General features: G+C 36.1%; 2 long non-coding RNA genes across 5 annotated transcripts; both read left to right on the forward strand.

Annotated features, from left to right (window-relative positions):
- The first annotated feature begins 9,436 nt into the window (after window positions 1-9,436).
- Window positions 9,437-13,282, forward strand: LOC106345846. Of its 4 annotated transcripts, XR_007319250.1 has the most exons (7): window positions 9,439-10,038; window positions 10,176-10,531; window positions 10,636-10,939; window positions 11,002-11,073; window positions 11,276-11,389; window positions 11,500-11,582; window positions 11,658-13,282. It is a non-coding gene; the product is annotated as an uncharacterized LOC106345846 (long non-coding RNA). The 4 variants fall into 4 exon arrangements; XR_007319249.1 differs by having other exon boundaries at window positions 9,437-10,038; window positions 11,276-11,582; XR_007319248.1 differs by lacking the exon at window positions 11,500-11,582 and having other exon boundaries at window positions 9,440-10,038.
- A 5,043-nt stretch (window positions 13,283-18,325) lies between these two features.
- On the forward strand, window positions 18,326-24,217 carry LOC125581631. Its single transcript, XR_007319251.1, has 2 exons — window positions 18,326-18,563; window positions 18,662-24,217. It is a non-coding gene; the product is annotated as an uncharacterized LOC125581631 (long non-coding RNA).
- The last annotated feature ends 390 nt before the right edge of the window (window positions 24,218-24,607 follow it).

A 24,607-nucleotide genomic window follows, 5' to 3' on the forward strand; every position in this document is an offset into this window, starting at 1 on the left:
TACATCTCCTATCTCAAATTGTTGTGGATTTACACCTATAAATAAGTGAGTTCAATTCAGTGAAGATCATCACTTTTTCCTTCTAAATCATTCCGTAGATTTCTACAATCTTTTTTCGATTGTCGGTAACAGATTATTCTGTGTTGATAGCTGCTTGATTATGAAACAAATATTGATGTAGATTTGCTTGATAATCAGCTAGAGTCTGTTTTCCAGTGATTTATTCCCACCAGATAACCAGTCTCCGATCTAATCGAGGAATATTTCGAGACTTTGTTCTTAATTCTCTCATGTCTTGCAATTGATAGACTCTACTATCAGGAATAAAATCTCAGGTCTTCGGGATTCTAATCATAATCTCTCCTCTTAGTTGATGCAAGTTTGGTACTTTACCTCCTGATGCTTCCTGGTTTGCCAATTTAGCAGATGATTTCTTTCGTGCACTCCATCTCTCGGATCTTCGTCAATCTTCGACAAAACCAAAGTCTACATGTATTTTCCATAATTAACTTTTCCTTTACTTGATTGGGTTTTGATGGGCCTCTTGGTGATTCTATCCAATGGGATACTAACATGGGCAACTGGTTTCGTTGATATAAAACTCTGGGCTATAATAATACTAGGATTTTTATTTGAAGTCTAAATCGAATCTGCCCCATTGGGGATGTAATATTTTACACTTCTTTGTTTTAATTGAATATCAGCTCTCAAATAAATAAATAAACTGAAGAGATAAAGACGCATTTGATTTTTCTCAAGGCTTTTCTTTTAAGATGATGGTGACGAAAATATATATTAAAAAATAGAGTAAATAGCTTCTTTACGACTGTCCGATCATATATTTTTATTAACTTTATTGAATAGAGTTATTTAGTAATGTTAAATCAAAGCCCGATTCAAAGAAATACAAATACAAAGTAGTAAATGCCAGTTTTGTAATTTGCAATTTTTTTTATTAATAAACATTATTTCTTTTGAACAATAGTTTTTTTTTTACTAAAGCAAACAATAGTTTCCTATTAAGTTCTGTATTTATTACGGAAAACAAATTAAATAAGGCATTTTCATTTAATCTATACACTGTATACTGTCTGTAAATGTTTTGAAAATCTTCGTGACAAAAAAAAACTTAATTTTGATCCATTAATTTGTCTTAAAAAAATCAGTATTCATTTAACTTTTAGTAAATCCTTAAAACCTTAAAAATAAGAGAAAATAACAAAAACATGCCACTTGGGTTTCAATTCAAAGAGCACCAGTTTTTCACGTGCAAGTGAGATAGTTTCCGTCTCTTACTTTTTTCTTACCTCTTCTAGTAAAACACAAACATTTTTTTTTTAAACACAACTTTAGTAAGTAAACTATTTTTTTGTGTTCCAAAAAAAAAAATTATTAGCGCCAAACTTATGAGTTTATATGGTCCTAAACAGGTTGTTGCCCTTTAAGAATAAGAGAACAAACGGTCTCCGGCAATCTTTATGTGAGCTTCCAAGTAGGGCTGTTAAATATTTCTTATAAATCACTGGAAGAATATGAAACTTAGGGCTGAGACTTAAATTGCATGTTAATTTTGAACTCAAGTGGTTTTCCAAATAAAGTTAAAAATTTCATGTTAATTTAACCTCCGAGTTAATACTTACAGTACAAAAAACATTCCAAAAAAGTTCAAAATCGTCTACCTATCATACCACCACTAAAAACTCACTATTAATTTTGCAGGGCCACATACGAAAACCAAAAAGAATAGTCATATTAACCCAAACAACATTTAAAAGACAAAATATAAGGATCAGTTCACAGAATCAAGCTTCCTACTTTAAAAGGGCCAAACACTAAAATTGAAATATAACAAATAAATTATTTAGATGTTAATATATAATAAATCACTGACATTAACTAAATGTGATTTTTTTAAATATTTTAATAAAAAAATTCAACTGAAAATGATATAATAACTCAATCATAGTAATATCATAGAAGCAAAAAGTCAAACAACAATTATTTACAAATTAACTAACCAATAACTTAAATTAATAAAATAGTATATCTCATACGCACCTTTTGCAAATGTGAACCTAAAACAAAAATTACAAAATTATATAAAAAACTAGGGTCGGCCCGGGCTACGCCCGGGTTTTTTGTTTAAATTTTGATTATATATTTGGTACGGTTATTTTAATATATAAATTTTATAATCTATTATAAAAATATAAGTAGCTATAGATAAATGTAAAATAATTTAAAATAGTCAATGTTTTTGTCTTACACGTTTTGAAAATTTTGTATCCATTTTTTTGTCATTAAAAATTATATATAAGGTGAAAAGCAGAATGAAATAAGGTGAAAAGTAGAATGAACAAAAATTAACTAAATTTTTGTTTTTTTTAAAAAGAAATTTTTAGTTATGGTGCTTAATTGGTTGATTTGCTTACATGTTTCAGTACATTTAAACTATTTATAAAGTTTGTTTCCAATTTGTATATGAGTAATTTTATGGACTCTCCCTTTTAAATTAACCACCTTATATATCTTTATACTTTTTAAAAAAATCAGCTGTTTAAAAATTGTAATATTTTTTAGATAAAAAACTTACAACTATGACACTAAAAATTACAGACTGAGTTCTTGCAATAAAAATTCTGCATTTACAATCCAATTAATTGAACCCATTATGTAAATATTATTTATCTTATTTTCATAGGTGTTTGAAAAATTTTCTTTACAAATTTTTGTTCCACTTCGACCAAAGTCTATTTCGATGTAAATGCCCCCATTTATAATATATATATAAAATCTATTTTGAACAATGATAATCATAATTTTATCTTAAAATTTGTTGTTGATTAAAAAAAGTTATCACCAAAGTATAACAAATTTTGCTATATGGTGATTATTATTGTGATTATTATTTGTTGATGAATTTGTATATGATATTATATGGTGTTTGTTAATTTTGTTATACAATTTATATTATGAATGGTTAGAGTTCTTTTGTTTAAGAATTTTTGATAACAATTGAATGGATAGATGTTAGCTTTTATATATATTCTGAGTTATTATTTGAATTAATGAGTGTGTTTTTTTTGTTTTTTTCATGCTTAATTATAAATGGATTATTTGTGAAACTATTGTCGTTTTCTATTAAGTACTACACTATTGTATTTTTTTATGTCCCAAATACAGTTGTTAACGTTAACCATTTATGAATAAAATGCATTTTATAGTCAATAAGTACAAAATTAGCATGACCACACATAACATACGATCTAACTTATGATATATTTTTGAATTATACATATATTACGCTAGAATCTCAAAAGTTCAATATTCCAGAGAGAATTTTTTTTCAGTGTAAATGCTCTATTTTTTTTAACTGGAGAAAACTATTATTGGATGTTTTGGACATTATTAGTTTCTGCAGATGGGGATGACATCTTAGAATCTCTATTTGCTATAATTGTAAAACTCAGCTGCAATACAACAATTATTATGTGGTTCATTTCCAAAACAATAAATATTTTAATTGTAAATCAATTCAGATGGTAGAAAAACAAACATTACTTGCATCCTTGCTTTATATCTATTATTATACCTAGCATGGTCTATAATTTTTTAATCAACAAACATCAAACTTCCATAATATTTGGTACACAACTGTGATATATAAAGAGAAAAATTACTTTTAAGTAAAAACAAACAAACTGAAAGTTACAGAGCTATATCTAATACGTGCTTAAGCTAAAAATATTATTATTTACAAATGCAATGTATGTGAGCGCTCGTATCATTTACAATTTTTTCTTTTGATAGTTCCTCGGTCTTCCACTGGCCAAAGTCTTTCCATTTAGTCCCATTCAATCGCCAAGCTATGCACACTGTGTTTGTTTGCTATTTCTTGTCTGAAGCCAAGGAAACGACAACTGTACCATGATACATTCAGACCTTAAATAGTTGATTAGTTTGACCCTATCAAACAGATATATGGACTGAACATGTGGAGAGACATGATTGACAACTTATAAACGAAGCACAACCACATAGAAAACATGCAAAGAAGGAATCATATAACAAACTTTGAACAAATACAAAGAAGATTCCAGATTTGATATGTTGTTAGGAATTTGAAATTTCTTATGTTTTCATGTTTAGAGCTTTGATATATTCAATAGGTGTCAACTTTCTTTCATGAGGTTCTACTTTGAAAGAAATAAGCACAATTGGACATGTACCTTTGTTATCTGTTTGCTAACAGAGTGATTAATTTACCCTGTCCGAGAGCCTATGATCCTCCCTTGTGCCAGATTGAACTGCAGCAATTGCATTTCCTATCTCTTGTCACACTATCTGTCGCTTGTTTCATGTCTGTCCATCTCACTCTTTCCGTCACTTGATCCATCTCAATGCCTCTTGTTCATTGCTCTCCGCCATTGCTCTGTTGCTCTTCCACTACTTTCTCCGTTACTCTCCACCGCTTTCTTCGTTTCTCTCCGCCGAGTGCTGCGTTGCTCTCCGCCGCTTGTCGTTCTCCTCCGCTGCTTGCTCTGTCACACTCCATCTTGCTCTAGTGACATACCACACACATACGCAATTAAACTTTGAGTTAAGAACCTCATATTGACAACAATAATACAATATTTGTTTTATATTAGAAGCTCAAAAGAGAATTGACCAAATGTGAAAAATACCAATGAAAAAAAATTGAAGATCTGAAAAGGGCTTACTGCAATTTTTTTTTACAACGATCTTATAAGTCTCAGTTCTTCATCTTCTTCGGTTTCAGATTTTGCTTCACATTCCTGGCCTCCCACAATCGCAACATCTTGGCGTCGACGGTGGAGGAACATCTACCGCACTTTAAATCAGAAAGAAGAACTTTTGAGTTAGCCATTTGGCCCATTTCTCAGAAAATAAGTGATCGAGAAAATTGTTTTGAGAAAAAGAAGGCTTACCTTTTTATACCCGCAGAACGATAACTTTACATTGAAGAATAGATCGTGTCTGAAGGAGTTGAGAAGATGTTTAATGCGATGAATCTGTAACTGGCTTCGTTTCAATTGATGGAAAAGGAGTTCAAAGGACGCGATCGAAACCCCACAAACGGAATCGTCACGCCGACTACATCATCTCAAGCTTTCAGACGGCGGTGAAGAAAGAGTATGATGAACCCTACAATCAGAGCACACACGGGCTGAGAGGCTTAGCCCACACACATAACGGCCCACTTCGATGTTGTTTATGTTAATGCGCAGCGTTTCATTAAAGCGGACAGGTGTCGCCCTGAGGATGAGCGACTTAGTGACGTGGACGCACAGGAGTGAAGCAAACGTTTTTTTATATATATAGATAGATAATAACATAGATCACAAGTAAAGTATATCCCGCCCGTAGGGCGGACCGACCCTAGTAACATATAAATTAAATTAAAAAAATCATATTAAGGAGAAATGTTATGAGTTGTGAAACAGCCATAATCAATTAAAACTTGGTTTTGATCTGAAAGTATTATAGATAGAAAAACGTAAAACTAACCGACAATCTATTGTGCAAAACATTCAAGGTTCGACGTGACAACATCCCTAATAATAAAATATATATATATACTAGTATTGATCCCGTGCATTGCACGGATATATTTTTGCATGCAAGTAAGACCAAGTTTCAGTTATATATAAATATCTCTAATTTATCATAAAGAGATGAGAATATAAACATACCATTAGCACACTTATTACTTGTTAACCAGGAAATATAAAATTATATTAGATTAGTTTACAAAATTACAATTATCTTAATTAGCCCATTGGATACAAATATTAGTTTGAAACTTTTATGATTTACTTCTACGTAGTCTCGTTCAACTTGTGTTTATTTTTTCTAATTATTAACCAGCAATTTTATGGCTTCTTTGTCTTGTTACATTTACTATCAAAATACTACTCACTATAATATTTTAAGGCTGTTTCCAATATATGTTTCGGTGGAGATTTAGTAGTAGAATCGATTTACCTTTGATCAAAATTTCTTCATCCTTTCCTAACACATCTACTTTTGTGTTTTTATCTTCTTCCGCCTTCTTTCTCATTTATAACCTGATCTTACCCTAGTCTTTTTGCATTGTCGAATTTCCATTAATTTAGATCCACCATATCTACTCCTTCTCAAACGTTTTAGCCAATCCTGAAACAGTAAATGTTGACAAAGTTGACTCAACAACTGAAGTGAATATCTACAAAGATATTTACCTATCAATTGCTCAATGAAAGGTCGGAGTCCAAAACTCTTGTGAAAGCTTCTCTTACAACAATAAACGCTTCTAGAAATTAAAATAAAACAGTTAAAACAAAAGAAAATTAGTGTCAAACGAAGGATTGAAGAAAGTAAAGGTAGAAGTGAATCCATGGAGTCTCCTTGCATGTTGAGAGCTCGTTGCTTTAAGGCATCAATCCTCCCTCGAAAATCTGAATCAGAAAGAGACCAAATATTTGTCTCCAACGAATTAACAAAAATAACGATTTCTGCGTATTGTTGCCTCGTCGAGTCTCCTGTATCAAAACCTTTGAAAATCCTTATGAGAAGACCAGTTAATGAAGTGTTTACACTCGTGCTCCTCCTACCTCTTACAGGAGCATCTACTACATCCTAACACGAATCTGTTTCTGAATTTGGCGCCCAAAGGCAGGAAAGAGCACATAAGACAATTGTTGCCAAGGATTCCCGTCTTTGCTTGGAGAATGGAATTAGTGTACTGAGACTGAAGAAGGACAGCATACTTTTCCTGATCTACATTCGATCAATTGAGAGTTCCGATGCTGTTCGTCTATCACATTCTAGAAATATATAGGAATAGAGACAAAAAGTTTGTGGAAGAAGGAGAAGTATCGTGGAGGAAGAAAAAAGATCATGGTTTATGGGTTAGGGTTCGTGGAAAAGAAACCGTTTTCAATTTTTTTCTTTTTGAACATTTTTTTGGTTTTAATTGATTTTTTCTCAATTTTTTAAATATGAATTATGTGTCAAATTTTAATTGGTGAAGTGACTTGTGATTTAGTATATAAGAAATATACTTTTCTAAAGAATTAACTGATTTCGAAGAATCATATATTAGTATAGCATTCCACAAAAATTGTAATGAGTCATCACCGAATACTACGACCATTAACAATTACAATGGTTCATCACTAGATATTGCAATGGTTTCATTTAATTAGTTGCAATTGTTCATCCAGAAAAATGCAATGGTTCACTTAAATGATTACAAAGATTTACTCAAATTTCCAAAAATCACTCTCTATTTAAGTGTAATTAGAAATTTACTAAATAAATAATACATATATCAAATTATGTATAAATGAAAAAGTGCACATATAAAAAAAAAATTCTTTGTTTACATTTTTTCATACTTATCTACTAATAAAAGATATTGTCAAAATAGATTCGAATATTTTATTTGAAACCAAATAAACAAAGCCAAATCATAATTAAAACCCCACACCAAAGAGGATATTATAATCCATAAAATTTGTTTAAAACCTTATATTTAATATAATATTATAAATAATTAAGTTACTCAACAAACCGACCTCGGCATTTTTAGATAATTTGTAAGATTTTTGAAAACGTATACAGAAATAGATATGAAAAAAAACTAAAAGACAATTCATTAAAAATATTTACAAGTTTTAGAATGAAAATATACATTTTTAGACAATTTGACAACCTCTTCAAAATTTATGTAATTTTTATAGTGAAAAACATCTTTTATATATAATTTTTTATAAACCATTGGAAAAAACATAATTACTATAAAAGAATACATCTTTAAATATTTTGATAATTTATTTTAAACTAATTCAATTTTTAGGGATAAAAGACACATATTTTGACATGTTTTGAACTACCCAAGAATTATGGATTTTCTCCTTATTAATATTATATAACTACATGGATTCCTAAAACTATATGGAACACTTAACCATATAATTAATTATTAATTAATCATTTGAATTATTTCCTAGACCATAACTGTTTATCAAATAATTAAGAAATTAATGACCATTCTTTTATTTGTCACCTTTGAACAATTTACATGGTGTCTTTTCATAAAAGAAAATATATCTAGTAGTTTTTCACAGTATTAATTGTGACTTTTCACCAACAAATTTATAACCGTCACAAAAAGTTCTACAGTAATTAAACCGTATGCATGCAAAATATTTTTTATTGTTTTTTGCTAAAATTTGTATGCAAAATATTTTTCATTCCTCAGAATCTTAATATGCCACTACAAAAAAAGAGTTGTCTAACATCATTTATTTTGTATTTTTGTATCAATTATAAATGATGTAAAGTAAATTTGCATCACTTAAAAATTTGACTCTGAAAATGGTGATGCAAATAATTTACATCATTTCATTAACAAATGATGTAAAAATATCAAATATTTGCATCAATTATTATAAATGATATCAATATATATCAGTTACTCAAAATGATGCTAATATTAATATTTTTTCATTCCTCAGAAAATATATCTAGTAGTTTTTCACAGTATTAATTGTGACTTTTCACCAACAAATTTATAACCGTCACAAAAAGTTCTACAGTAATTAAACCGTATGCATGCATATATGTGAACAAAACAAAGTTCAAGAGTAAATCACGTGCATGTACTCGTAAAACACTTCTTATGAATTCTATTTGTAAAGCAAAGCAATCATTCGTGCATGACTATTATTGACAAAATTTGAGAACAAAAGAAAAACAAATTTCAAGCACTTGTTCAACCAATTGCACATGTTCGTTTGTGTGTCAAAATTTACAAAAACTAACAACAAATCAATATTTCCACATTTACAAAAAAAACAATATTTTCACATTTACAAAAAAAAATAATATTTCCAAAAACTTAAATGCCAAAATGCATTTCCAGATGCCATGCATATATAAATGGTTTATGAATGTATACTTAAACAAATGTCTAACGTTTAAGCAACATGATTCTTTACTTTCTAATCCAACATCAGAATTCCTAAATGCATGCAAATCATCAATTTGCAAATGTTTAATTATGCCGACCGTAAACTTGTATCATGAACAGTCATTAAAACGAATGTAACCTAAGTGTTGTGATTAGTCATTAAAACGGATGTAACCTAAGTGTTGTAATCAAAAAATTTTATACAATCTAAGTGTATGAAATTATAGGACATGAATCATATATCGATGGAGCATACATAATCAGAAATACAGTTTTATAAGAAAGAAAGAAAAACATACATTTTTTTTTTTGAATAAAGGCTTTCTTAAATTTAAAACAAAAGACCCAAAATGTTTTACAAGCCTAAGGCTATAGTAAAGAGCCCAGCCCATCTTAGAATCACATAGTTGAACCAAATTAAACCTATTAGCCAAATTAAACCCATTAGCCCAACAGATTAGTTAATAGAAAGAGGAGAATTGGAAAAGACGAGAGTTGCGGAGGACGATGGTGTGATCGGAAACAGAGAGAGATCAAGTTGATTGGAACCATAAGTGCATCATTTGAGAAGAGCGAGTAGGATTTGAATCTTTGAAGCTCTGGATTTTGTTCTTTATCTGTCGATCAATCAAGGTGTAGATGGTTTCAATAGATCGGAAAGTGTTCGTATGCAGTCTGGTGTTGCGCTCATTCCAAACCCAATATAAGGTAGATTGCCAAGTAAGGAGAGTAAGTAGTCTGGTCGCTTGTGGAGGAGGGAGAGATGACATCTGCAGAATGGTATGTGCCCACGATCGATGCGGTGCGATAGGGATCCTCGCGGCTGAGAGGCTCCATAATTGGAAACTGAAGTTGCAATCAAAGAAGAGATGGTCACGAGATTCAGAGACGACGTTACAGAGGAGACAAGTTTGGTCAACTTGCAATCCCCATCTGATCAGTCTGTCCCGTGTAGGAAGTCGATCTTGTACCACGAGCCAGGAATGGAGATTGTGTCTTGGTATACCTCTAGAATTCCAGATTGCTCTATGCCATTGAACGTCCATTCGCTCTTCACAAAGGTATGTATAAATCTTTCCCGTTTCAAACTTTGTTGATCTCTTTCCATCTAGCTCCCATTCATAGTAGTCCTCCTTAGTAGTTAACTGCACAATTGTTAGGTGACAGTGTAACTAATGTTGGTTTTCTGACCTTGCAGGTGGTAATTTCCACAGCCCATTCCTAGACAGAGAAGAGACAGTTGCGTTGAGAGGGATACCCAAACGGTTTGTTGAGGCGGAGAGATAGTCATAGAGTCTGCCGAACGGAGTCCAGTTGTCAAACCAAAACCGCGCTGCATTTCCATTTTGAAGCCGAAGCTTGATCAAGGGAAAAATAGTGTCTCTCAGCTTTAGCAATTTTTTGGCGAGCCATGAGTATGATTGCTTTGGTGTTGTTGTCCAGTAGTTATGAAACGAGCCTTTGAGAATAACTTCCTTGAACCACTTTACCCACACTGACTCCTCCCTGAAGAACAACATCCATACTAGTCGCAGACAGCACGCTTTATTCCAGGTATAAAGATCCTTCACTTCTAGTCCACCCTGTCATTTTGTAAGAACCACTGTTTCCCAAGAGACCCGAGCTGTGTGATGACCTTCTAAACTTCCTTTCCACAGGAACATACTGCATAGGGAATTTATTCTTGCGATACAGGCTTTGGGTAAAATGAAAGCTGAACACCAAAATGTTGTTATTCCAGTTATCACAGTCTTGATAAGGAGAAGCCGACCTGCAAACGATAGAGACTTGACAGACCAGGAGAAGAACTGGGCTTTAACCTGCTGGATTAGGGGCTCACAGTTGGTGAGGGAGAGCTTCCTCGAGTTGAGAGGAACACCTAGGTAGCGGACAAGAAGGGAACCTAGAGTCATACCCGTTGAGGCTTGAATTGTCTCCACTTCTGGAACTGATAGACCTGAGGTAAAGAAACTTGTTTTCTGCATACTGACAGCTAGACCAGATCTGAGCTCAAATTCTTTTAGGATTTGTAAGACTAGCTGGACAGATTCAATGGAGCCGTCAATGAATATGAGAAGAGCATCCGCAAAAGAGAGGTGAGTCAGCTTTGTAGACTTGCAGTTAGAATGATATTTGAGTCTATTTTGAGAGGCAGCTTTGTTTAGCATATGAGATAGAGAGTTCATAGCTATAACAAACAGATAAGGTGAAAGTGGATCACCTTGTCTGAGACCTCTCTTGCCTTTAAAGTAACCATTGACCGTACCATTATAGCCAATCATGAAGCTTGTTGTGCAGATACACGCTTTAATCCAGGAGATCAGCTGCTGGGGTAGTTGGAGTCCATGGAGGCAGGAGAACAAAAATTCCCAAGAGAGGGTGTCAAAAGCTTTTGCAATATCCACTTTGATGGTAATTCTCTTAGCCCCATTGTTCTTGTGATAACCGTTGATTAATTCACTGGCAAGGGTGGTGTTTTCTACTAGTAATCTGTCCTTCACAAAAGCTGTTTGACTTGGCAGAATCAGTTTAGGCAAGATAGGTTTCAGGCGCTTGACTAGCAATCTCGAGACCACCTTGTAGACAGTGTTTATGCTGGAGATTGGTCTGAAGTCTGTTATCTTTACCGCTCCTGGAAATTTTGGTATTAGTGACAAAATAGTCGCATTTGCTGTTGCAGGGAGGAAGCCGGAGAAGAAGAACTGTCGGATAGAGATAATGACTTCAGCACCAATAGTGTCCCAAGAAGCTTTGAAGAAACCAGAGGTAAGACCATCAGGCCCAGGAGCCTTATTTGGGTTAAGCTTGAAGAACAGTGCCTTTATTTCGTCAGCTGTTGGGATTGAGATCATTGGCTGTCTATGTTCTTCGGGAAAGGTGAAAGCCGTGAGATCCATAAACCAGTACGGGCCAGTGGAGATAAGTTGTGAGATAAGATGAAGTGGTCCCAGAACTGATTGAAAATGGTTAATGGCCAGTGCACTCATCTCCAGTGGGTCAGTGACGGAGGTACCTGACTGAGACAAGAAGGCTCGGATGCAGTTATAGCTCGCTCTAACTTGACAGATCCTTGATATCTCATGTTTTTTATGAGTTTTAGGTTCATATTTTAGCTTATTATGATCATTTTAGGTTGCATTTAGGTCTTTGTGTTGTAATTGCATACTCATTTGCATATCAGAGGGGTTGGAATGCTTATTTGGAAGTTTGGGGCGAAATTCAAGGGCTAAGCTGCACACTATGGAAGTCTGGGGTCAAATATGAAGTTATCCAAAGTTCAGGGACCAAGGTTGCAGTTTCAGCATATTCCCTTGGGTTATATTGCACAATCAAAAGTCTATGGGTCAATTCGTGAGGTCATTTCTGCACATTCCAAAGTATTGGGCCGATTTGTATAGAACCAGAAGTTCAGGGACCTGTTTTGCAAATAAGGAAGAATTGGCCATTGTTGCTCTTCGATGAGGTTTACTTCGATCCGCGACGATGACGGAGCTGAGCCGTGAGGAAAGCTGGTCGCTCTGGAGCCGGCATCGCGAGTTGCAGACCATGGCGGAGGAGAAGACGACGGCTTAGTGATGGGTTCGTGGTGGTCCGAGCACGATCTCGTCTTTGGAGAAGGAGCCTCGCCAGAACAGAGCACGACAAGACCATGAGCCACCTCAGAGAGCCTTCACGGTCATTGGAGTCGCGATGTGAAGAAGTTAAGCTCGGGTCTTGAGACAAAGAAAAACGAATCGGAGCTCAAGCTCGTGGAGGTTCGTAGCGGCTTGGCAAAGCGGGTTAATGAGGTCGCCACATCATGAGCGAGTGCTGGAGCGGCCACTGGTAGCGGGGACGTGACGCCGCTCGGGAAGACGCTGATTCGCTAGCGGCCACTGGTAGCGGGACGTGATGGCCGCTACGAACAGATTTGGAGATGTTGACCGGTTTATTCCGGTTTGACCCGGTTTAATTCACTAAACCAGCTCGAGTTTGGCATGTCTTATATATAGTTTTAAACCTAAAAACCTAAGGGGATCTCATTTTTCTCTCAAGAACTTGCCTCCCATTGTTAAAAAGCTTGAATCTTTATATCATAATCTAAGGAAGTTCTTCATATTATATCTTGTTTTTCTTTCTCATAAACATGATGAGCCTTGAATCCATCATGGGTTTGAGGTTTCTCATGGAGTTTAGAGAGTAGACTCTCCTTGGATTCATGGGTTAGGGAGATTAGAGTAACTTAGTGAAGATCTATGGTGTTATTGTATTAGATCCTTGTATGAACTTGCTTGTTGAGTATTTTTAATGCTTGTTTAGTCTTGATCACTCTAAACCTGATTTCTAAACACTTCTCATCAGACATGATTAGATGAAGTGTTTGAATCAGCTCAACTAAGCTCTAGTGAGATTAGCCAAGGACACTTGATGTTAAAATTGCTAGATAGTTATTGAACTTGAACTTAAAGATTGCTTGATTGAATTAAGCCAAAGACATTTGATGTTTAATGATTTCTAAGCAAATGGACATTTACCTAGACATAGGACTTGTCTAAAATTGTGTTTAGACTTAAGAGATTACTTTGATTGAAAGCTTGTCACCTAGATTGGATCTTAGTTACTTGAAGTCAATTCCCTTAGCCCATGGATTCTCCTTAGTATTTGATTGAATTCTTGCACTTATTTCTTGATTGGATCTGAGATCACCTTGTTTATATTTCTAGGATATTAGTTTGTTACAAATCATCTATCTTCTTGTTTGCTTAGATTAGGAAGGTTTGTGTATTCTTGGTGTTATAAGTCTCTAGTTCTCTGTGGATTCGATCCTAAAATGCTACAATGACATACCATTCGATTGTGGTATTGTTGGCACATTAGGTTAATTGGTGTGTGCTTAAACGCTTAATCAATTTGGCGCCGTTGCCGGGGAACTAAGTAGATTTGTCATTAAGATTTCAAACTTTCTTGAGATTAAGCTTTATTTTCTTATGCTTTGTTTTGCTTTTGTATAGCTACTAACTTCTTCTTCTAGCTTTTGTTATTTGTAGAGATGGCTTCAAGATACTCTGAGAAGCCACAAGAAGAGGAAGAGACATTTGATGATCGCATTGAAGATCAGCCATATGTGAAGCCACCACCCTTTGATATACGCATACTCACACCAGATCAAAGAGTGGAGTTACACCGGCTTCAGAGAACGAAAGAGTATTGGGGCAAGCCAATAAGACAACTAGCACAAATGGTCCGGATACACCTTATTAGGGATAGAGCAGAGTTTGAAGGAAGAGATGTTAACCAGTATGAGTTTGATGCTGCTTGTGCCCTTGATGAGGTAATGTATTGGGTTCCACCACCCCAGCTGGAAGGTAAAGCATTTCCACTTTAGAACTTAAACTTGAGGAAATTTGCTTGCCTTGTGGTGAGGATAACGCCCCTGATCTTGATTCTCTTGTGCTCATAAATGAATGTCTTGATCTGATATGTGAAACTAGGAAACTAGATGAACTGAGAGTAGAAAAGCTTGCTAAAGATCACATTGAAGTTTGCTTTGTCAAGAACTATATTTGTGCTTCATTTGATCTTGAATCCAACTTTTTGCTGCTTGAGAATTCTAGACCTCTTCTTGAACTTGCTGATTTAGGGGATGAACTTGATGTGGATAAGCTCTTGCTTGAGATAGAAAACCCCGATGCTGAAAACTATCATGAGAATGTGAACATTGTGTATTATTTGATTGATGGAGATAGAGTTGACTACTTTGTTAATACCTTGTTTGAACCTGTAGTTGATTTTGTGTTTCCACCTAATGCTTTTGATTCTCATGATCATCTGAACCTCAAGAAGCATTTCATAACTCATATCATATCTTTAGTGAAGCTCTTTGAGGAAAAATCTATCTATTTTCTATGGACAGTAGTGTGTTTCTTTGCACACTTGGTTTCTTGTTCTTGTAGGAGAAAGACCAAAGGTGCATTGGCTCAGCCTTTTGATACTTATGATTAGCAAGCACACAAAGTCAAGCTAGAGACTTAAAACAAGCTCACTTGGGAGGAAGTCCCATGTCTATCCCTATATATATTATAGTTTTACTTGTGTGGTTTTTCTTTTGTGTGTTTAATAAGTGTGTTTAAAATTTTTAGGTGATTCCCCTCTTAATCAAAGAGAAAGATGGCCATCCAGCAAAGCTACAAGTGTTAAAATTATTCAACTCCATCTAGCAACTCCAAGCTAAGTGTCTCTACAACCATTGTAAATATATAGTCTTCTTGTTTGTTTCTTCTAGACCTCTTCTTTCACCTTGCTCTCACACAAGAGACTGTGTGAAGTAAGTGTGGGGGGAGAGTCTACTTATCTCACATGTTTTCTGTTTTGTTTACTTGTCATAAGCATTGCATATCCATTTGCATAGAGTTTTCTGTTTTGTTTACTTGTCATAAGCATTGCATATCCATTTGCATAGAAAATCCATAAAAAAAAAATCATCTATAAAAAAAAAAAAATTTAGTTATATCATTTGCATCTTTAGGTTTGAGTCTAGATCATATAGAATGCATAGGTAAAATCCCTATAAAGGACTCATGCAATGAACTCATTGTTGATACCCTTTTGAATCATAATAAGTAGCTTGAGCTTCTTCTGAATTTCTTGTAGACTTCGAGCCTTGAAAACTCCTCTTAAGACTCATTGAATCTTACTCTTTGAAACCAACTCCGATCTTAATTGACTAAAATGAACTTAATGCTTCTTGCTTATGGTCTCTTGAGTACTAAATCATGGCTTTACACACACTTGAGCTTGTATAAACCGTTTTACCAATCTTTTTGACAACTCAAGTGGTAGTCCATACCCTAAACCCTTCACTTCTTTCAAACCATCATTAATTGTTGAGTGAGGTCTTTTTGTGAATGCTTGTCATGTGCAAAATCTTGAGAGTATTAGGAGCGACATTGATTTGTTCTCATCTCTTGTTAGCATTAGGACCTCTTTTGGGCTAGAATCTAGGATGGTGGTTGGAATGATGTGCTTTAATTATTTTGATCTTGAGGATTGAATTGGGAAAGATTATGTAAAGGAAATAAATAAAAAAAAAAAAAAAAAAAAGAAAAAAAAAAGAGTGTGTCTAAAAAAAAATATATATGTATATATATATATATATAGCTCAGATTGTGTCAAAAAAAAAAAAAAAAAAAAAAAAAAAAAAAAAGAGTGTTCATTGGGTAAGAGATGAAAATGGGTGTACATTTGAGATTTGAGATGAAGAAAAGAAAGGGTAGAACTTAAAAATTGTCTAGGAAAAGGGTACAATGATGAGAACCGATTTATGTATGCATTAATTGCTCCTTTTCTTAGATAAATTTTGCATAATGATCAAACTCCTATTCTTGAGTGTAAGTCACCATAGCAAAATGTATTTGGACCCTTCTCATTCTTCACATTAAGCCATTTTTTTTTCTTTTCTCACCAAACCAAATGATTTGGACCAATTGGCAATTTGCGAGAATTCACTTATGATATTTCTTATTGAATGTGAGAGTTGGTTGATTTGAGGATTCATGATAATGAGTTAAAATATCAAAGGAATTGATAGGCCGAGAGAAGTTAGAGCTAATAAAAACATCTTGCTCTTGCTATTTGGTATGATTTTGTAAGTATATCACAACGATGGCATTGAAGAGTTTCTTAAGGTCATGAATTTCCATTTGTGTATTGAAACATCACTTCCCATGTTCTTGAAAGTTTACTTGAGGACAAGTAAAGGACTAGTGTGGGGGAGTTGATATCTCATGTTTTTTATGAGTTTTAGGTTCATATTTTAGCTTATTATGATCATTTTAGGTTGCATTTAGGTCTTTGTGTTGTAATTGCATACTCATTTGCATATCAGAGGGGTTGGAATGCTTATTTGGAAGTTTGGGGCGAAATTCAAGGGCTAAGCTGCACACTATGGAAGTCTGGGGTCAAATATGAAGTTATCCAAAGTTCAGGGACCAAGGTTGCAGTTTCAGCATATTCCCTTGGGTTATATTGCACAATCAAAAGTCTATGGGTCAATTCGTGAGGTCATTTCTGCACATTCCAAAGTATTGGGCCGATTTGTATAGAACCAGAAGTTCAGGGACCTGTTTTGCAAATAAGGAAGAATTGGCCATTGTTGCTCTTCGATGAGGTTTACTTCGATCCGCGACGATGACGGAGCTGAGCCGTGAGGAAAGCTGGTCGCTCTGGAGCCGGCATCGCGAGTTGCAGACCATGGCGGAGGAGAAGACGACGGCTTAGTGATGGGTTCGTGGTGGTCCGAGCACGATCTCGTCTTTGGAGAAGGAGCCTCGCCAGAACAGAGCACGACAAGACCATGAGCCACCTCAGAGAGCCTTCACGGTCATTGGAGTCGCGATGTGAAGAAGTTAAGCTCGGGTCTTGAGACAAAGAAAAACGAATCGGAGCTCAAGCTCGTGGAGGTTCGTAGCGGCTTGGCAAAGCGGGTTAATGAGGTCGCCACATCATGAGCGAGTGCTGGAGCGGCCACTGGTAGCGGGGACGTGACGCCGCTCGGGAAGACGCTGATTCGCTAGCGGCCACTGGTAGCGGGACGTGATGGCCGCTACGAACAGATTTGGAGATGTTGACCGGTTTATTCCGGTTTGACCCGGTTTAATTCACTAAACCAGCTCGAGTTTGGCATGTCTTATATATAGTTTTAAACCTAAAAACCTAAGGGGATCTCATTTTTCTCTCTAGAACTTGCCTCCCATTGTTAAAAAGCTTGAATCTTTATATCATAATCTAAGGAAGTTCTTCATATTATATCTTGTTTTTCTTTCTCATAAACATGATGAGCCTTGAATCCATCATGGGTTTGAGGTTTCTCATGGAGTTTAGAGAGTAGACTCTCCTTGGATTCATGGGTTAGGGAGATTAGAGTAACTTAGTGAAGATCTATGGTGTTATTGTATTAGATCCTTGTATGAACTTGCTTGTTGAGTATTTTTAATGCTTGTTTAGTCTTGATCACTCTAAACCTGATTTCTAAACACTTCTCATCAGACATGATTAGATGAAGTGTTTGAATCAGCTCAACTAAGCTCTAGTGAGATTAGCCAAGGACACTTGATGTTAAAATTGCTAGATAGTTATTGAACTTGAACTTAAAGATTGCTTGATTGAATTAAGCCAAAGACATTTGATGTTTAATGATTTCTAAGCAAATGGACATTTACCTAGACATAGGACTTGTCTAAAATTGTGTTTAGACTTAAGAGATTACTTTGATTGAAAGCTTGTCACCTAGATTGGATCTTAGTTACTTGAAGTCAATTCCCTTAGCCCATGGATTCTCCTTAGTATTTGATTGAATTCTTGCACTTATTTCTTGATTGGATCTGAGATCACCTTGTTTATATTTCTAGGATATTAGTTTGTTACAAATCATCTATCTTCTTGTTTGCTTAGATTAGGAAGGTTTGTGTATTCTTGGTGTTATAAGTCTCTAGTTCTCTGTGGATTCGATCCTAAAATGCTACAATGACATACCATTCGATTGTGGTATTGTTGGCACATTAGGTTAATTGGTGTGTGCTTAAACGCTTAATCAATCCTGTGGAAAAAGGTTGTGTTTAAGTCCCCCTCTTTAAGCCAATTTATTCTTGATTTTTGTAAGAAATACAACTCTTCAATCTCTCTCAAAAACATCCATTTCTGGTGTAGATCACGCTCGGCCTGGAATGTCAAAGGAGAAGGATTTTGGAGAGCTTGTACCTGCGCACACTGAAGCAAATGGTTAGCATCACTCACTCTCTCTTGAATTTGTGAAAAATTCTCTCTGTTTAGTTGTCTTAGATCTTGTTTTATCAGTTTCAATTTCCATCACAGCTGAGTAAGGGTTTGGCATGCAGAACCGGCTTGGAACCACACATCGTTAATTAGCTGCGAAAACTTTGGGTGTTTTGTCAGGTAGTTTTGGAATTTGAAGGGCTGAGTTCCAGCTTTTGGTAGGGAGAAAGCTAAGTCTAGGATACAAGGAGCATGGTCAGAGATGAGGGGAGGGAGGAAGGAGGCTAGGGCATTAGGGAAAGTTGCGACAATATAGGGGTTGACAAGGAGGCGATCGAGTTTCTTTGAGATAGGGTTTGAGGGTTGGCTATTTGTCCAGGTGTGAGCAGGACCTATGAAGCGCAAATCAAAGACTCCAAGTTGGAGTAGACAGTCTTGGAGCTGATACATGAGGCTGTCTGGAGTATTAAGGTGGCCATTTGAGTGTTCAGAAAGCCTGAGAATCTGATTGAAGTCACCACCCAAAACCCAGCAGCAGTTTTCTAAATCAAGGTAGGACTGGAGTTGTATGAGCTCTGCCCAGAGGTCAACTCGATCAGCACTTAGATTTGAGGCGTATATGGCAGAGTAGATGATGGGCGCTTGGTTTGGGAAAACAATCTTGCAAGTGATGCATTGGTTAGATTGAGCAAGGATTTGGACCTTTAGGGAGTCTCTCCAAATTAAAAGGATTCGCCATCAGGTTCAGAGGAGTGATTGGAAGTGAAGCACCATCCTGGGCAAAGGCTAGATAAGATAGTGTTTAGAGAAGGTTCTTTAACATGTGATTCAAGAATAGCACCAAAAAGGGGTCTATGAGTATTAAACCAAGAAATAAAAGGTCCGTGTTTAGTTGGTTCATTAAGTCCCCGAACATTCCAAAAAAAGAGTTTTACACTCATTAAGAAATGTTGATTTGCTCTCCCGAAAGAATAGGAGAGACTGGAAAAACATAAGAAGAAGTTGTAGTAGGATCAGGGGCAGAGGGGAGAGGAGGAGGAAGAGTAAGGGAAAGGGTCTGGTTGAAGGGTCGGGGGTTTAAGACATCAAGCGAGGGGGAGTTCGTGAAGGGAAACAAAGGGTTTTAAGAGGTTTTTGAAGGGGTTTTAAATTGGTGAAAAGGTGTAGGCTGGGAAGTTAAAGGCGGGGACAGGGTGGGTGAGGAGCGAGATCGTTTTAAGGAGGGTCTAGGGGGAGGATCAGGAGATAAGAAAGGGTTGGATGAGGGTGGGAGAGAAAGAAGTTGGGAACCAGCAAAACGACCACTGGACATCACTATCTGAGGGGTCCCTTCGTTAGAGGCCAGAGAAACAAAGTTGTTGATCAGATTAATATTAGGAGACTCTGATCCCATTGGTACTGGATTTTGAGCAGCAGCCTTTGAAGGTAACTGATATTTTCTTACATAGGTACTTTGTTTGGGTTTAACTACACTCTGGTACTTCTTGTTATGCTTGACAGGTTCAGGGTTTTTCTTTCCCTGGTCAGCAGTGGAGTCCTCAGCTGGAGAGGTATAGAGAAGGCAATTCCGCACAATATGACCAAGTTCATGGCAGTGAGAGCATGTGGGTGGAACCCAAAGATAATGGACAGAGACTTCAACCACCTCTCCACTTTGGCGTTCAAATTCAACAACAGAGGGTAGTGGTTTAGTTAGGTCGACCTCAACCTTCACATGAGCCAGAGTTAAGCTTACAAGGTTCAACGTAAAATCGTCTGTCTCTTTGGGGTCTCCAACTAGTCCAGCAACTAAGCTAAGACCCTCTTTGTAGCGCAGGTCTAGCGGTACACCCGTGAGGTGAGCCCAGATCTTGATTGCTTTCAAAGGTGGAGTATTCTTTGAGTGGACAGAGGACCAAAGAGCAGTGTGGAACATGGAGTCTCCTACATACCATATGTTCTTCTCCAAGATCTTCTGTCTAAGGTAATCACTCTGTATACGTACTAGAACCGTTCTGTTGACAGGATTGTTGTGAATTTCCAAACGTTTCCCTTTTCCCCACAGGTGGTTGAAAACGCTTTGTGTCTGGCTAAAGGGCAGATCTTTACCATTAAAGTAGCAGATGATGAAGTCCTTATGGATATCAGCACCTTTTTGGAAAACTGAATCTGGAATAAGCACCCTTGGTCTGCCTGAGGGGGCTATGGTAACAGGGGCTAGTCTCTGAAGAGATTTGTCCTCAGAGAGGCGAAGTCTTTCGACTAGAGTTTGACGCACTGGTTGGGAAGAGGGTTTGGGAAGGGGAGCAGAGGAAGTGGCTAAAGGCGGAGGAGATGAAGAGACATGTTCAATAGGGTTGAGCTCAGAGGTAGTTGATGCCAAAGGGGAAGTTGGGTGAGAAGAGGCCTTGTTTGTGAAAATGGGGGAGTTTTTTGGTGGGATATTTTTTAGGGTTTCAGAAATGTTAGGTTCAGATCCAGAGTGTGGAACAGTTACTTTCTCAGATTCAGGAATTGGACCAGTTTAGTTTTCCAGCCCCTCTTTTGGTATGGAGGAGATTGTACCAAATTGAGGGAGAGCTGAGTTCAGAGAATCAACCGGTGCCATAGTGACATCAGTAGTAGAGAGAGCGTACTTAGATCCCTTACGTACTGTAGAAGGACCAGTGGAAATTGGAGCAGAAGGTGGAGAGGATAGTGGTGGAAAGTGTTGGGGAGAGAGGGATGACGAGCTGTCTGGAGGATCAGGTGGGATTGGCGGGGGGAGGAGAGGTTCGCCAGCAGCAAACGACGGTGGTTTCAGGCCGGTTAAACGGCCAGGGACCTGCCAAGGGTTTTGCATTGGGAGCTGTGTCAGGGAGAAACTGACTATCTAGTCCCAATGTTATTTGTTATTTTTTTAAAGCATACATTTTCATCTAGTAGAAAAAAGATTAATAACTTTATTGTCTTGCTTAGAATTCTTTTTGCTATCCAGAGACACGAATGATCCTACCTATTATCATTTGAATATGTTCCAAAATTTTGTAACCAACTAACTAATATCACTCAAATTACCCTAATTAGTGAATTACTCTCTCAAATAAGAGGTTCAGATGTAGTACTTAGGGATTGAATCCACAGAGACTCTAGGATTACACAATAGATTATGGTCTTGGAATAAATCTAGATTAAACCGTTTAAAGCAGTAAATGGATTGGTGAGCAAGTAAATTGCTCGTTTGATTTGTTTTGAGGTTGTTAACAGTCGAGGGAAATAGCTAGACTCAGGTTTATTCTCAGGTGTGATAAGTAAAACTTAATTTGGGTATTAGGGATTTACTAATATCAATTATTCTTGAATTCAAACAAAGGTATAATCAAATTGATTATCAAATCTGGATCTCGGATTTCAACTCTCGTATGTTAATCACGAGAAAGTGTCGATCGATAATTCTTTGTGAATATCGATCGATACACCTTTCAAAATATCGATCGACAGAGCTATCACTGCGTCGATCGATACTTCTTCCAGAAAGCTTTACGGCCTGGTTTGATCTAAATTCTCTAACTCACTAGACCAACTCTCGTTCGTATCTAATCATTTAGATCATTCTAGTTATTTTCAGGTATTGAGTCAAGCAATGGCTTGATCCTAATTAATCATAAGATCTAAGTTTACGAGTGATCAATCCTAAACTTAGCTTTAAGCATAACTAGTTGAAAGAATCATATTTCTAAACACCCTAACAATTATTATTGTCAGTAATACATTTATCAACCTAGTGAGAAACCTAAATCTAACAGTAAGGACTACTCAGACATATTCATGGAACACATGGTTATGATGGTCTGAATAATACTTAATAAAAATGAATAAATAGAGTAAGCAACAAATGAAATAAAGCAAAGGAGTTCAAGATCTTCTCTGTTTTGCAGTGTTGATCTCTCTCTCCAGCTCTAAACTATCTTTCAATGGTAGCTTCTTGCTTCCTCCAAACTAGGTCTAAAAAGGTCTCTAGGCAAATCTGCCTCTAAAATGATACAAAACCCTAATAAATAGCCTAACAGGCGGCCAGAGACTAATGATGTAATTACTAAGACTTTTGTGAAACTTGGAATCTTCTAATTTGTTATTAACTCTCGGGTGGCTTCATAATCGATCGACGTGAAGATTCCAACATCAATCGATATTTGGTGATAACTGTCGGTCGATACTGAGTTGTGACCGTCGACAATCCCTTGCTTCCAGCGAAGCTCAAAAGATCTCCAAATAGCTCCAAATACATCACTTTCTTCCAGATAGTACCTGAACCTGTAATTACTCTAAATAAACTCTATATAATAATAATATATCTTAAAATACTCATAAACCATGGTTAAAAACGGGTAAAATCCATGGTCTATCAACTCTCCCAGAGTTACTCTTTTGCTTGTCCTCAAGCAAAACACAACAGAGCAGTCTCTCTGAAAGAGGTTTGAAAACATCAGGAACTCACATGATTTAAAACTCATAATCATCACCTCTTTAATATTGCAATCCATATCTAAAAGGTTCTAATCACAAAAGCACTTTATACCATATCCTAGCTTAGCAACCAAATTCATCTAGCCAGCAACTTAAACAAATCTTGTCTTATATTCCCCTCTACCAACCTCATTTCTTAACATAAATAAAAGTGCAGGCTTTATCTTGAGGGTATCAATCACAGGATGCAAGGATTTTCAAACAAGTATTTGGACCTGCAGGTAAACATTAGTTCATATCCTCTCTCTCTACTAATTTTCTCTCTTAGTCAAAATCTGCTTTTATTGGCAAGATTATTGACTTAGATTGGACAGGTTTCCATGAATCAAGACATAATGGTGGTTGCCACCAAGTCCTGTTCACTTCTTTTTGACCTATATCCAAGAATACATATGAATCGAGCCTTGAAGATTGCGGCCACCAAGTCTCGTTCGAATTCTTTTTTGTTGGAATCCTTATGAAGCAAGCTTTAATGGTTGTAGCCACCAAGTCCTGTTCGGATTCCACCTAATAAATCTCTAATAGATCTAATAATAATATATATATATATATAAGTTTTTTTTATCTATTTATATATTCGAAAATGGAGAGAGAAAGGGTGATTAATCTATCTACACAAGGCTTTACCTTCCAGACTTGTTTGAAGAATTCGATCCCATGTATACCACGCCCCAAGACAAGCAGTTGTGTCAAGTTTAGTGTTGGAGGTCAGCTTTGGTTCCTTCAAACAATCTCAGCAAGTGTGGACAGTTGACAGGTTGATTCACTTTAATATCTTTAGTACTATGTGCAATCAGAGAATTTAAAATGGTGCTAAAAAAATGGTTAGATAACAAGCAAAAATCTAATAAGATCATTATCCCCTTCTTGACTCAATAAAATTTTTTTGTTTGGAAATATATATATTTTTTCAGAAATTCATGAATAAACTAATATTAGTAAGTACCTCCCATAAACATAAATTTCACTGTCCCCAGTTATATTCAGTCTAAGATTGGTTAGGGTAGAAATAAGTAATAACTATAAGTTAGATGTTAGACAATGTGTTACCCGCTGTCTCGAGGATCGATCGACATGTACACCGCATAATCGATCGATATCATCGCATTTCTGTCGATCGATATAACCGTCTTGTTATCGATCGACAATGCAGAGATAGAAAACGTATGCGCTAGCTGCAACGTATCAATGTGTCTAACTCATCATAGAATTAGCATCAGTCAGCTAGGTTAGCTCTGTTAGACAATCCAAACGCGTGCAAGATTAGCAGAATAGATAAACTCCAGTCATAACATAAAGTAATAAGTTCAAAAGTCAATCCTAAGAGTTCGAAAGTAGAAGAAAACATAAGTAAATAGGGATAGAGATATGAGGACTAGTCCTCATCAGTGGTCT

This window comes from Brassica napus, chromosome C2, assembly GCF_020379485.1.
Source record: "Brassica napus cultivar Da-Ae chromosome C2, Da-Ae, whole genome shotgun sequence".
Lineage (NCBI taxonomy): Eukaryota > Viridiplantae > Streptophyta > Magnoliopsida > Brassicales > Brassicaceae > Brassica > Brassica napus.